Source organism: Equus asinus, chromosome 5 (genome assembly GCF_041296235.1).
Source record: "Equus asinus isolate D_3611 breed Donkey chromosome 5, EquAss-T2T_v2, whole genome shotgun sequence".
In the NCBI taxonomy this organism is placed as follows: domain Eukaryota; kingdom Metazoa; phylum Chordata; class Mammalia; order Perissodactyla; family Equidae; genus Equus; species Equus asinus.
The window spans coordinates 63,999,561-64,012,895 of NC_091794.1; positions in this window are offsets into that span (position 1 = coordinate 63,999,561).

The window sequence follows — 13,335 nt, forward strand, 5'->3', positions numbered from 1 at the left end:
CAGGTGGGCTCCCAAAGTTCAGCCTGTATCATGTAAGTAAGTAACCAGGTATTTAATAAGAAGTTTTTCTAGAGAAAAACAGGGTTAATTGTTGGAGCAAATTATAAACCAGTTTCTGAGCCCAGGAGGCAGCCAATCAAGATTCCTAGAAGTCAGGGTCGAAGCATCTTTTGCAGTTTGAAATGTCTCTGATGGTGTCATTGGGCACTCAGGTAGCTTTTTGAGTGGCTTACACAGCAGTAGACATGAATCTCTCTTAAGTTTATATTGGGTCTTCCAGCTTCAGTTTGTAAGGCTTTAGGGAAAAGGGCAGATTTAGTTTTTAATGACTGCAAATGAAAATAATGGGAAAAAACCCTGAAAATGTTAGTTTGGAGGATTTTAGCCAGATATTTGAGGAGACAAAGAATTCAAGATCCAGTCCAATTAACAGAAGTAAAACAAAAATTTCAAAGGCAAATGAAAAAACTAAAATACAATATTCATAAACATGTATTAGAGTTTCTATTGAAACATAATCTTCCTCCCTAAAATCACCCTCTATTTCACTAGGCATAGCCAAATTAAGACTAACTGGTTTGCAAAATAAGTCTAGTTTTAATAAATTTGGCATAATTATTTACATAAGTACAGCAAGAATAGTAATTGATTATACAGGCTCTTTTAAATCTGCTTTTCTGGACCCTTATAAGGAATCTCAGGTTGAACTTTAAAGGCCTCTCAAGGAAAGCCAAGCAAAGGACCTGTTATCAGATTCTGCTTGCAGTACCTGCAGATTTGGGTGAATCCCTCTCTTCGTGAGGTTCCCCAAAATATTGAGGTTCCTTGTACCTGCCAGAGGGAGCGACATTCTTTGCTCAACCTTACCAGGTTACAGAACCCATAAGCACAGTACCAGGCCAATATTTCCAAGTGGCTTTATTCCAGAATGTCAACCTCCGTTCCTCAAAAGCTGTTTTATTATATCCAAGCCCATATCTTTTTTTAAATATGATGTTCCAGTCAAAGTCTTGGTAATATAACCAGTGTTTCCAATTGTGTCCTGTTAAAAGAAGAACAGATTCTTATTGGAGTTATGCAAACAACTATATTGCCATAAGAATAAGACTACTTACTCATCAGGGGTTTTTTACGTTTTGGAGTGCTCAGATAGGGAGGAAAAGACAAATGCTTCAATTTTGTTTACAGATTGCTATGTCATAGTTCTTTAAGAGAATAGAGAAAAAGGTTTTCTTAAATCTGAAAAAAGCAAAACATCAAAAATCAGCAATATCTCAATCAAAAAGTCATAAAAGTTATAATCATCCCTATTGGTTTATTCTGTCCTGTGTAATTGGTTCTTGATCTTAATCTTCTGTCAGCTGTTTGTGAGGTCATCAGTTTCTCTGTTGGAGTTCTGTAATTTTTACCTAGTTTAGTTTTATAGTCTGAATATTTATTGGAAACCTGTATTCTAGAGTGTCAGAGTCCTTTCCATGAATTTCTCTGAAGATGAAACATATTTGCAGAAACACCAAAGTAGAACAGCCACTGTTTATAAATAACAAAACATTCAAAAATGGTGATTGACAAAGGCATTTGACCATGTCTGTGATATGCAACATTTCAAGATAATAACCAGGATTATAGCTGACAATCAGAATAGATCAGATAATTTTTAAAATATTTATATCAATAACACTCATTTACATAACACCATTTAAGAAAGTTTATCATTATTTATTTGACAACGCTTCTTATGTAATTTAACATAAAAAAAATAAGCCTTATTAGTTTAGCATTTTTTTCTTATAGGAAGAGAGCAAATCTCTCCGAGAAGTCCCAGGGGCCCTCTGAAAATCCCCAGAGAAAACTTCCCTCCTCTTCCAGGTCAAAAGAAAGCTTTTATTCAAGACTTGAATATTTGTGTGTGGGGGGGAAGCTTGTCAAAAATATTAAAAGCTTTAAAACATTTGTTCAGATAGGAAACAAAGTTCACTTTGAAACCATGTTCAGGTATCTATTCAAAGTGACAACAGAAACAGTCAAGGGGAAACAGAGTTAAAATAGTCCCAAAAAGCCTTTTTATAATCTTTTTATCAAGAGCAGATTAAAAATTTAGGAAAATTAAACTTTTAAGAAAGAGGAAATCAAGTTTTAATTTTGTACCACTTTACTTTTTTTTTTTTTCAAAGATTTTATTTTTTCCTTTTTCTCCCCAAAGCCCCCCGGTACACAGTTGTATATTCTTCATTGTGGGTCCTTCTAGTTGTGGCATGTGGGACGCTGCCTCAGCGTGGTCTGATGAGCAGTGCCATGTCCGCGCCCAGGATTCGAACCAACGAAACACTGGGCCACCTGCAGCAGAGCGCACGAACTTAACCGCTCGGCCACGGGGCCAGCCCCTATACCACTTTACTTTTGACATATAAGTTTATTTACTTAATTGGATTTACTTTAATCCTGGCCAATTTGACCATACATAAATCTCTTCAGGGCTTTACTTTTACAACCCTTTGATTACTTTTTTATATTCAGAATTTGTCCCAGCACTTTAGGACAAATTTATCTTTCTCAACTCAAGAAACAAAAATATTTCCATTCTTTATATCTTTTTACTGAAAACATATATGTTACTTTCCATGTATATAGACCTTTTAGAAATATATGTTTTCTCACAGAAAGTTTCTCAGCATATATAAAACATGTTTATTAATAAACCTAAGCACTTTTCAGTCTCTTTGATATAAGAAACCAAAGGCAGACAAATATATGCTTAGTAGTTAACCTTTAATATTTTATCTTATGTGGAAATGACCTAGATACCCAATAAACTGTTATTATTTAATCTGACATAGTAAAGCTATAAAATTTAAGTTTCCAAAGAGATTTTGGAAGCTTTTTTTTAAGTGTGAAGACTATAAAACATAATTATTGTACTTAAAACTTTTACCCAGTTTTAATAATTACTCTTAAAAACTTCAAGTGACATTACAGCAGTTAACTATCATCCTCAGTTGTTTTAAGTACATATATTATAATATAATTATTATACATATAATTATACATATAATCATTGTTAAAAAGTTTTTCCAAAAACTTTTATTTTTTTACATCTATTTAGTTTACCTGTTCTTAACAATTATATTTAGATCGTCTACAAAAACTCCATGAGACATTAAACAAAATTAGCTATTTTTCTGAGTTATGAGTTTTGCTGATATATTTGTAAGAGAGATGACATGAGCTCATTTGACCAGTAAACCCAGGCTGTATGTCTGCATCATATCCAATGCTGATAACTTTGAGGACATGTTCATTTTAAATGAAACCAGCAAACTTAAACAGGCTTTCATTCATCAAAGATCATTTTATATCGTGTTAAATAACTTTGTCTCAGAAGTTTTTGCATATTCATTAAAGACTGCATTCCATTATGAGAGATTTTGAATCCTCTTCTGAAAGAGGTTTCTAGAATGGCCATTACAATTCCAAATTATCTCAGAAGTTGACTTATTTTTACTTGTTCAATTTTAGATCAGGAATTTTGGGGGAGTTGAAGAGAAGCTCAGCTTGCTGGGAAGCTCAGCAAGACAGTAGACAAAAGCAGCAGATTTGGCTTCAGCTGCTGGCATGGTTAATTATTTAATTATTTTCTCTTAAAGAGGCAGTGAAGTATTTCTAATTTTATTTAGAAGCCTCAAAAGATTAAAACAGGCTCCCCATTGTTGCAGCTGGCTTTTCCAATTGCATACATCAGTTTGGGTGAACTGAAATTGGCCAAAGTATATAAATTTTTACAAAACTTTATCTTAGTTTTACTAACCCTTATATTTTTAATTATAACTTACATTAGAATTCTATTAACAAGTTTTGGTATTACAAATATTGTTTAGCAGAAGCATTCCCAGTTAGACATAACATTTATTCCCAAAGAAAACACCCAGGCAAAGTTGACATAACCTCTTCATATAATATTAGCTTAAATACTTTAATCTTTATAGTCTTATTAATCTTAGTAGCCTAACTGTTGCCCCAAACAATTGTTGGTCAGGTTTTTCACTCTGATTTTTGCCTCCTGACCTTTTAAATTTTTCAAACTCGGGTAAATAGAACAGGTTTGTCTGATGTCCTTTAATGTTGGGGAGCCAATACGGGGGTCCCTTTAGCCCATCCAACCTTAGGTAGTGCTTTATTAAAACCTTTGTTTTAACTTAATTTGTATCTGTTCCATTTATCCCATTGGGACAAGTCCTGTGACTCTTCCCTTTCTGATTTCTCTTTGTTAACTTAACATTTTCATTAGCATCTGTAAGACTACAAGAAGCTGAGACCCCAGGTTTGAATAAGTTCTTAAGACTAGTCATTATAGTTTCCTCTGAATTTGGTCTTTTCATAGGTACCAATAAAACAGTTGTTGATCATAAGAGCTCTCTAAAAACTTTCCGAACTTGGGGATCCATCGTTTGGCCATTTTTTTCTCTCCAGAGTCTAAAGAATATTGTGGCCACGTGGTGTTACAAAAGAAAATCATCCCTCTTTAGACATTGCCTTATAGCTATAGATGGACCATCAGCCAAAGTTTTTCCCAAGGGGCTCTCAGGTGGAATAAATGCAGCACCTCCCATGTTAACACTTTTAAAAGGACAGACAAACAGACAAACAACAACAAATACCAAACAAGTGTGCATTCCCAAAAACCCTCGGCCACAAATGGAAGCCAAAACAAAGACCAAAACCAAAAACCAAAGTGCTTCCAGTCCCAGCTTAGTCCATGTCCTACACTCGGTGGGCGCCCAACAAATGAAGATCCACCATGCAGATCTTCCCAAATGAGCAAGGACAAGGGACCTCGGTTATGCACACCTGGGGGACTTACCAAAATTTGGCCGGGGCATCTCGACTTCAAAACAAATGGAGCCCACAGGGCTGCAAAGGTACCCATTATTTCCAGCCGGTCCTGTTGGAAAAGGTTAACACAAAGACAAAGACAAAAACTACCAGCTACTTACAAGAGACGTCTTCCTAAGTCCTAAACCTAGTTTCTTCCATCACCAAAGCAAGAGTGCCGTGGGCCAACGACGTCTGGCTAGCAGCCAGTCACTTGGGGCTGTCCCTGAGACAAGGGGCTCAGGCAGCTTCAGGACAGCTTCTAAGAGAGGCCTTTAGCCAGAGGCCGGTGTGCCACGGGCGAGATGTCCACCTGGGACATTGTCCCATCTGGGTCGCCAAATTGTTACCGAACCTGAAGTGAGTTTGCTCACCCGTTGCTCAGCAAGCCAATCTCTGACACCGGGTGTGGTGGAAGAAAGTAGGAATTTTATTTTTGCACAGCTCTGAGCAAGGAGAGAGGGCAGCTAACGCTGAAATCCTGAACTCCCCAAAAAACTAAAAGGAAGGGTTTTTATTTGGGGTTTTAGGTAGGGGAGGGGGAGCATATGGCCTTGCTGGTCAGAGCTTTCCCACCAGCCTGGATCTCTTTGTGGGGAGGAGGTGGTCCAGGGGCTTGTCCTTGGCGGTGTCTGTCTCCATGGAGGATAGAGGATTCTGGAGCCAGGAAGCCAGAGCTTAAGCAGGGAAGGAGTGTTTTGGTTTTAACCCCCTATATGCTGGGTTTAATGTGGGGAAACTGATATCAGAGTCAGTATCAATTCAACTTGCTATCTTTAAGGACCTGAAGTAAAATCTAAATTTGTGGATTAAAAGTTTTACGCCGCTTCCAGTGCTAATACTCTGTATTTTATAAGTTCCTCTTTTAAAATTTACACTTGTCAGAAATTAGCCCTCAAAATATATAAATGGAAACAGTCATAAGTAAAAAGAAATAGTGGCAGATATTTCACCTTTTACTAGGCCACAAAACTAGTACAGCGTTTGGACTAAGGCCGCTGCTGCTTCACTGAACGCAGCACACTGTTCATTTGCTTTCACTCTCTGTTTCAACAGTAATGTGTCGGATTACGGTTGAGTTTTAGATTCTTACTAACTTACTTGAGATTTTCAAAAGGCTTTAAAATAGACCCATCTATTCTCACTATCAGCCTGTTACATATTTTGGCATTTGTAATCACATATAAAATTCTCTTAGAGCAATGGGATATGACAGTCTAGCTCTGTTTTGAACACCCGGATGACCATGGATAAATTTCTTACCTTTCTGGACCTCAACTTCTCCAACAACAAATGAACAGACTGACTATCTAAGGCTCTGTGAACAAAAGATAGCTAGTGTTCTAAATAAGTCCGTGAATGACTCCAATTTTCTTTCTCTTCTTCCACATACTTGCTCTGTCAATTTAATAGCAATGATGGGAGAATCCAATGGTCAGCCATCTTAAACTTTGCAGCAGTTAATATGGAATCACTGACTTGACTGTTCTACTTTTATTTAAATGTCATCTATCCATTATATCCAGACTAAATATGAGCCAGGCAAATACTAGGTTTTAGGGATTCAAAATTAGAATAAAATAAACCCTTGCTCTTGAGGAGCTTCCAGCCTAGAAAGAAGATGGAGCCATAAATAAAGTTCTGTTCTCAAGTTAGAGATAAAGCCCAAAGGAAGTTAAGTGTAGTGATTAAATTTTCCAGTGGAGTGAGGGCATCACAAAAGGCTCCACAAAAGAAGGGCTGTTTCAAGTGGTCCTTCTTTGGTATCATTCTCCCTGACATCAAAATATGCTGCAAGGCCATAGTAATCCAAACAGCACGGTACTGGCACAAAACAGACACACAGATCAATGGAACAGAATTAAGAACCCAGAAACAAAACCATACATCTATGGACAGCTAATTTTTGACAAGGAAGCCAAGAATGTACAATGGAGAAAGGAAAGTCTCTTCAATAAATGGTGTCAGGAAAACTGGACAGATGCACACAAAAGAATATACTAGATCACTATCTTACACCATATACAAAAGTCAACTCAGAATAGATTAAAGACTTAAACGTAAGACCTGAAACCATAAAACTCCTGAAAGAAAACATAGGTAGTAAGCTCTTTGACATCAATCTTAGCAATATTTTTCTTTGGGTATGTCTCCTCACACATGGGCAACAAAAGCAAAAATAAACAAATGGGACTACGTCAAACTGAAGAAGCTTTTGCACAGTGAAGGAAACCATCAACAAAATAAAAAGGCAACCCACTGAATGGGAGAATAAATTTGCAAATGATCTGTCCAATAAGGGGTTAATATCCAAAATATATAAAGAACTTCTACAACTTAATATCAAAAAAACCCAAATAATCTGATTAAAAAGTGGGCAGAATAAACATTATTCCAAAGAAGACATACATATGGCCAACAGGTACGTGCAAATGTGCTCAACATCATTAATCATCAGAGAAACGCAATCAAAATCTCAGTGAGGGGGCCGACCCTGTGGCCGAATGGTTAAGTTCACACATTCCACTTCAGGGGCCCGGGGTTCACAGGTTCAGATCCTGGGTGCAGACCTACGCACCACTCATCAAGCCATGCTGTGGCAGGCGTCCCATATTTAGGAACCAGAATGATGTACAAGTAGGAAATACAATTATGTACTGGGGCTTTGGGGAGAGAAAAAAAAAAAACGCAATGAGATATCACCTCACACCCATCAGAATGGCTATCATTAAAACGAGAACAAACAACAAGTGTTGACAAGGATGTGGAGAAAAAGGGAACCCTTATGCACTGTTGATGGGAATATAAACTGGTGCAGCCACCATGGAAAACAGTATGGAGACTCCTCCAAAAATTAAAAATAGAACTACCATATGATCCAGCTATTCCACTTCTGGGTATTTATCAGAAGAAAATGAAAACATTAATTCTAAAAGATGTATGCATCCTTATGTTCATCATAGCGTTATTCGCAACAGCCAAGATATGGAAGCTTCAGTGTCCATGGACAGAGGAGCAGATAAAGAAGATGTGGTGTATATATACACAATGGAATATTACTCAGCCACAAAAAAGAATGAAATCCTCCCATTTGTGACAACATGGATGGACCTAGAGGACGTAAGTGAGATAAGCCAGACAGAGAAAGAAGAATACCACATGATTTTACTTATATGTGAAATCTAAAAACAAACAAACAAATGAACAAACAAAATTAAAACAGAAACAGACTCACAGCTACAGAGAACAAACTGTTGGTTACAAGGCAGAAGGAGGGTGTGAGGAAGGGTATAACAGGTGAAGGGGAGAAGAGGTACAAATGTCCGGCTGTAGAATAACTAAGTCGTGGGGGTGTAACGTACAGCATGGGGAATGTAGTCAACAATATTGTAACAACTTTGTATGATTGCAGATGGTTACTAGTCTTATCAGGTTGATCATTTTTAAATGTAAATAAATGTTGAATCACTATGTCATACCCCCTGAAACTAATACAATATTGTATGTCAACTATACTTTAATAAAAATTTTTAAAAAATAAAAGGTCTTTCTACAATGAGCAAGAGTGTGCAGGCAGGTGGCATGTTTGGAGAATAGTAAGCAGTCCACAGTTAACAGACCATGAGGTGTGTAGAAGGGAAAGAAAGTGAAGATAAAGTTGCAATGGTAGATAGAAGGATGGTCTTTATGTCATTGTGCCAAAGGCTATTACCTGTTCATAAATATCCATTACCTTAACAAGAGAACTCCCATAGTTTAGCTGAACACGTGGCCATCCAGCTAAAGACTTCATTTCAGTTGGGCTTTCTGGCAACTTGAAGTGACCATGTGACTAAGTTTTAGCCAATGAGATTATAAGTCATAAGTGCCACCTCCAGAATGTTCCACTAAAAAGCCTGGATATGAGTTCCCCTGTCTCTTTGCCCTTCCCACTAGAAGATGGAAGCAACAGGAGCAACCATGTAAAACCCAGAGATGCCAGGGCTAGCCCTGCTGGCCTAGTGGTTAAGTTCGGCACACTCCACTTTAGCAGCCTGGGCCTAGCTCCTGGGAGCAGACCTACACCACTCATCTGTCAGTAGCCATGCTGTGGTGGTGGCTCACATAGAAAAAGAGGAAAATTGACAGTGGCTGTTAGCTGAGGGTGACTCTTCCTCAGCAAAAAAACAAAGACCCTAGAGATGGCAGACTTGCTCTACTAGCCCTGGCCCATTTACCTCTGAACCTTACATGCGAGAGCAACATCTACCCTATTTAAGCTACCGTACTTTTGTCTTTTTGTTACAGCAGCTTACCCTGTATCCTAACTAATACAGCCACATCCTGGAATTTAGAATTTGTCCAATAAATGGTGGAAAAACCATAGAAGGCAGGGAGGGGAATGACCTGATGAAGCATGTGTGTGTAAAGGAAGAATTGAAGTAGAGAGAGACTGGAAACAGAAAGACAAGGGATGGAGAGATCCATACTACGAGAGGCTGCTCTATGCCAGACATTGTGCTGGACACTTTCTTAAAGATTGTCTAATGTAATCTTCACAGTAACTTTCAGAGATATCATTATTTCCATTTTACAGATGAGGAATCCCAAGCTTACACAGGTTAGGCATAGCCAGAGTCTCCAGCTGGTAAACAACAAAGTTGGAACAGACATGCAGGTTTGTCTGTCTCCAGAGCTGGTGGGCTTCCTCAGTACCAGCTGGCTCCTAGCTAAGAGACGCCGTGCAAGTGGGCACGGGGTGGAGTTGTCGCGACTGGGATGGTGGAGTGCAGGGGTTAAGGTGAAATGTGTTCAGAGATAGAACTGATATGCGTTGATCACTGACTTGGAGGCTCAGGCAAGAAGAATTATCCACTCACTTGTTCATTATCCAGGAATGAATCCAAGTTTTTGTGGATTTGATGACCTGTTTTTGTTTTTTTCTAAGTTGGATTCAACTTTTGTTGTTGTTCCTTTCAAAACTCGCCCAGTTTATTTCTGTTTCTCTCTCTGGGAGTCTCGTTTCTTGTTGTTCAGAGATGCTGGTAGTGGGCGCCTCCACAGGCTTGTCACCTCCATTCCCGTCAAGGGTCTCTGTCTCCTTTTCCACATCAAACACGTACTGTGTGGAGCTTGAAACCAACTCTCTCGGCAGCCTTTTGGAAAGCTGGAGGACGGGTGATTTTACTCCAGGGCATCATTAGCGAGGCATTTCACGCTTTGCTTGGACCAGTGGTCTGATTTGGAAAGGCATTTCAAAATCTCTGTTGCTGTTCCTTGCTTGCACGGAAGGTGGTTTAATTGAAATTGGTGCTCTAAATAATACAGTAACACTGAGATATAAAATTATGGTCATTGTTCAGCAAAAAGCATGGGGAAGGGTTTGGAAACCAGCTTGACCTTTCATGGTGGGTGTATTTGTGTTTTTTGAATGTTAACCTCCATAAATGATGTATCTAGCACTTCACAGGCTTGAAAACAACTCCATATTTCTTATGATACCTCACCCTCCTAAGAAGTAAGATGGTAAGAATTATTATTTCCAGTTACAGAAGAAGTCAGCTCAAGTGGTCAGGTGATTTGCCTGAGCTCTCTTGGCTAACAAAGTCTTAGAACTCAGAGAGAGTCGCTCACCTCCTTGGTCCTTACATAGCAACCTGCCATAAACGTGGAGCAACGTGTGGTAACGTTAAGAAAGCAAAACATAAGATCTTAGATTTCATGATAGTCTCTGCCCTCATACATTTGCCTCTTTCAAACAGCCCAGCGCCTTCTGTAAACAAATGCCATTATTTCCAGAGAGCGGAAAGCACCTATAACATTGCAGAAATGCTCTCATGAGAACTAAAAGCACTTTTCAGATAAGAAGAAAGGTTGTCGAGTGTTTCCAGGGCTGGAATTTCTCCTCCCAGAAGCTGGTTTCTAGGGAAGAACCTTCAAGGACTGGCCGTGGGCTGCATGGTAGAAAGCTCACATAGGCAGGGCAGAAATGTAACTCAAAACCAAAATGCTTCTTCTCATTTCAACCCCTGGGTAGACCATTTCACAAACTTCTAGAAAAATCTCTCAACTCCTTCAGCACGGTCAAGATCTTGGAGCCAGGCTGACAGTTCCTGTCCTCACCTGTGTCAGAGGTGAGGCCACTGAGAAGCTGTGCGACACATTCAGTTCACAGCTCTGCAGGCTGTCTCTCCACAGTGCAGCCACTGCCTGTCTCACCTTTGGATTTCCAGTGCCTAGGACACCAGGGCTCCGTAAATGTGCGGGGATTATAAGTAGCCCAGATGACGAATACGAGCCTCTACCAATATTTGGCCAAAGTGGCCTAAGTGAGCCCGTTCTAATTTTTGCATGTGAATATTTTGACCCGACAGTGCATTGGAGAGGATGCCATCAAAATACAGGGAGAGCCCGTGCTTCTGCCTCCACTCGCACCCCCGGCCGCCGCTCTGTCGTTCTCTCTGCTCCTCTCTGCCTTTCTCTTCGGTTCTCTGTGTATTTCTAAGTCATTCTCTCTCTTAATAAAATTCCTTACAACTCTTCTCATGGATTAGCTAAGAAATAAACACAAATTACATATTAGTCATTTATAAAATTTATTATGAATTAATCCTGGTAGGAATGATTAATATTATATTAGAATCAAAACTTTACAAGTACTAAAACTGTATTCAATAAACTTTATTAACTAAAAATTAGTGAAAAGATAAAATATTCCTGATAAAATTTAGTTATGAAAAAACTGATCGTAGAAAATTGCACTGTGTAGAAATAATGGCCATAAGAGAAAAACTCATTATGGACAAACCTATAATCATTTAAAAAATAATTGATCAATGACAAAAATGACCACTTGACATAAAATTTAAATGAAAAGAATTGATTCTGGCAAAAACAATTTTAGTAAAATGAAAGTGGAAAAATATGAAAAACCATTCAATGTACTCTATAGAAAATTAATCAGGGAATGAAATTGTCTGAAGGGTTTTCACTCCAGAAAATGCTTTCTTGAACCAAAGTATTCAATGTTGATATAATTCTGACTGAAATGTTGATATTAAAAATGTCGTTGGGGTCAAAATATTGGTGAAAATAACAACCACTAAAAAATCCTCTGCCAGTGACATGAGATCCCAGAAGCCTACAACTCTTCCCCCCGCCGGGACGATTTCTGCTTTGGCCTTGAGTTTTCATCTCTTTCAGATGAAGATGAAGACGAAAAATAGATCATTTTTCCCTTATTCCTAAAGTGCTGTCATTCTATCATTACCCAGATCATTATTAAAGTCTTTAAATTTTTTTAACTAAATTCCAAGTCAGTATAAATAAAGAGTTCATGAAAGTAAGTCAGAAATAAACCTGGGCAAAATTCCTTTTTCGATAAATAATATGAAGACTTACATAATTAATCATACAAATGACAGTTAAAATGATGAAAATACTTTGTCACTTTGACAAATAACAAAAATTCAATTTTCCTTAAAAACTAAGAAAAAAATCTCCATTTTTCATACCCAAAATTCTGCAGGATAGAAGATAACAGACACCGTTGGATCTATATGAAGAGTAGATTTTGAGGTGAAGTCCTCAAAATCTGACTTTTTCATATTTTATAACTGCTGGCCAGAGAGAGTATTTAAGTTACACTTAACATTGAACTAGACGCTCATCCAGGGCAGTCATAAGATAATGAAGCACACTCAGGCAATTTACAAATAATATTACTAATGGGACCATCAGTGTAAAATTGAGTTAATGAAACAATTAATAGGTTTGTGAATTTATTTTGTGCAAAATTTTTTCTCTAGTTCTGCCTATGTATCGATTTCACTTAAAACATTTAACATTGTTAAAGATATTCCTCTTTAAAAGCATTTTCATTACTTTCCATTTTCTGTTAAAGTGGTTGAGAGGACCACAGCTTGCCCTGCAGGGGCATCTTGACAACTCTTGGCAGAGCCTTAGGGCAGCGTCCAAACATCGCTGGCCAGGACTGCACGGTCTGGTTGGGGCAGCCACGACTCTGGGGTGAAGGGTCACCGTCCTGGTTCAGATGACTATGGCCAATCCTGCCGTTCACAGGTTAGATGGAGCTGTCAGTCATCGAAAAGAAGCTAAAAAGCAAACGTGGCCATTTTTACTCATTTCTCTGTATATGTAATATATTTGATTACACAAAACTCAACACTCAAAAAATGTGGATTTCATACAGAATCATTTACAAAAGAAAAAAGGTTGAGAGACTCTTGGAGCTGTGTTCTTTTGCTGATTTTTAATTATTTTGACCTATTATTATAAAGATAATAACAGTAACATCAGCTGACACTTACTGAGGCACTCACCATTCTAAGCTTATACGTATTTAATCTTTACTGAAACCCCACGGGGTAAGTGCTGTTATTATACTCATTTTACAGACATGGAAACTGGGGCTCAGAGAGGTCACATAACTTGCCTGAGGACGTACAGCTAGGACATGTGAGACCC